This window comes from Oryctolagus cuniculus, chromosome 1 (assembly GCF_051225735.1).
Source record: "Oryctolagus cuniculus isolate XC-2025 breed Fujian yellow rabbit chromosome 1, ASM5122573v1, whole genome shotgun sequence".
Taxonomy (NCBI): domain Eukaryota; kingdom Metazoa; phylum Chordata; class Mammalia; order Lagomorpha; family Leporidae; genus Oryctolagus; species Oryctolagus cuniculus.
The window spans coordinates 194,123,090-194,125,714 of NC_142867.1; the positions used below are offsets into that span (position 1 = coordinate 194,123,090).

General features: G+C 44.5%; 1 pseudogene; it reads right to left on the minus strand.

Annotated features, from left to right (window-relative positions):
* Positions 1-385: 385 nt before the first annotated feature.
* Positions 386-1,139, minus strand: LOC103348055 (elongation factor 2 pseudogene; annotated as a pseudogene).
* Positions 1,140-2,625: the final 1,486 nt, after the last annotated feature.

Consider the following 2,625-nt stretch of genomic DNA (forward strand, 5'->3'; position numbering starts at 1 on the left):
TCCCGCCGCTTTGCCCAACTTTCTGGCGGGAAGGTGGGGGGAGCCGCTGATAGCTGCTGACCCTGTCAACTTTCCAGGCGTTCCTCCTAGCATTCTGTGCACATCCGCATTTCCTTCCCAAGAAATGAGAAAAAGAAGTGCTGGGTGTCCTCCCAGGTACCTCCCAACCGGCCACTGAGTCCCTGCCCAGAGGGCGCATCTGTTGCCTCCAAGTCCGAAGTAAGTATGGTTCGAGACTGCATTGAATGTTACCGTGGAGCAATGGCAGGGAGCAGGCCCCGGCACCTTCAGGGATGAGCGTCACCGAGGGGGCTGTCTCGTGTGCGGGCTGTGCGGGCGTCGCGTGTCAAGCCGGGTCAAGGGGCAGGGCCGCCGGAGCCACCTCCTACAACTTGTCCAGGAAGTTGTCCAGGGCAGGGCTTTCGTGCCTGTGCATCTCGGCCACCACCTGGCTGGGCGGCCGGCTGTTGTTGTCGAAAGGGTAGCCACGCAGTATCTGCCAGAGGCGGGAAGGCCTGGCCGCCCTGTTGGACCTCAGGTCGCCGGTGACACTGAAGCACTTGTTGACGGGAAGGTAGGCCTGCTCCACAAACGTGGGCGTGCCTGCCACCTTGGACTCTTCGGACATGTGGCCTTGCTTCCTGTTCAGGACGCCAACCACTTGCTCTGGACACTGGATGGTCACAAGGTAAACAGGCTCTCTGTGGGCGGTCAGCGCGCTGACGCAGAGGTAGCTCCGGGCTGTGGAGATGATTACGCCGTGGGCGTCAAAGCACATGCCTCGAGTGGTCCCGCGCACCGCACCCTCCTTGGCAGCCCGCTGGAAGCCAGCCACCATGCTGTCCTTGATCTCCTTGAGGTACTGCACCCCCTTGGTGGTGTCGGTAGGCTGTTGGGGCCGGTGCCGCCGGGCGGAAGCACCAGATCTTGCTGGCCTCAGCGGCGGCCCACTCCCACTTCTCGGCCAGGTAGTGGGCGCGCTGCTCAAGCTCCTGGTGGGCACACACCTTGGCCTTGTCGATTTCCTCGGCCAGGGCACCGGGGAAGGGGCGCGCCTTCAGGTGCAGCAGGTTGTGCTTGCTGGGGGAGTTTCTTACTATGGCTTCTAACACTAGACACATCTCAGAGACAGTATTCATAGATGCACTAATTAAGTGGAAAATGTGAGAACCCAAGAGAGAAAAGTTGGTAAAATAGGGTACTTAAATATGACTATAATTCACAGCAGCTTAGGTTTCGCTGTAATAACTAAAACCTCATAATCTCAGTGACTTAAACCGAAAAAGATTTAATCAAGCTACAGATCCTCCTATTCATAAATGTAGGTGACAAACTGAAGGGAGAAAAATATGCCCAGAGTTGGACACACCATTTCCCTTCTATATATTGCATTAGTTAAAAAAATCCATATGGTCAAATCTTTGTCCTTTCAGAGAGAATATAAAATTATTTCCAAAGGGGATAGAAAATAACAAGTATGAATAATATTGCCTAACATTAAATTCTAACACAAAATTTTTAGGGCACAAACCACCCAACACTACCTGTTTTCATGAAGTATAGAATGGGTTTTAATATTATTTCTTCATAATTTTGTTGCCTAAATATTTCTTGAATATCTTTAAATAGCTCAAAAGCTGAAATAAATCTCTTCATGCTGTTCTGGGGCCATAGTGTGCAAATGTTCCATATGGCACCAGGATTGTTGCTTAATGTTTGGTGTGTTGGGGTTGTCAGTAATTGACATTAGGAATGATGTATGCGCATGACCTTGGGAAAATATTGAGAGTATATTTGTAGAATGTATGAGATCTTTTCCTGTTAATACCTATTATATTTTCAAACTTTTAAACTAGAAAGCATCAATTACGATCATACTTTACAAACAAACCTAGAACTGAGCATTATTATATAATGAATTCATTTGAGATGAATTTTTGTGGGGTTATGAGAATAAAATTCTTTGAGAAAGCATTAATAGAATCAAATATGAAACACAATAAATTGAAATATTAACTAGAAAATATGACTCAAAATTTGCACAAAAATATCATGGTCTCAGAAATTCCAGAAACTAAATAGAATTAATAAAAGCTTGCTATAAATTACTATTAGTAATTTTAAAATTTATACAATTATCTGAGGTAGAAGCATCTGAACATTTCTTGACTTCTCATTTTCCTCATTTCTTATTTGTAATTCTATCCATTCTACTCTTTCTTGTGAGCACACGTAAAGAACATATACCAGGTATTTAAAGTGGCAAGGGCTGCCTGCCTCCTTAGCGCAGTAGGCAGTGTGTCAGTCTCATAAAGAGGCAAGGGCTAATCATAATTCCTGAGTTCTTACTCAGGAATCTACATTCTATATGGACTTAATTTTGCTAACTTGTTTTGAATTCTTGGACATTTAGTTAGTTATGTCTGAATTTAGAAAACCATGCTGGTATCTCAATCTCAGTTCTGTGATGACTCACTAAATATTTCTGACCCATCTTTTCAACTAAAAAGTGATTAAGAAATTTAGAGCAATGTGATATTTTAAATTTTTAAGAATTAATCTAGAGTAAGATCTATTAAGTGCCTAGCACATAAAAAGATCTTTAATAGAAAATAGTAGCATTCG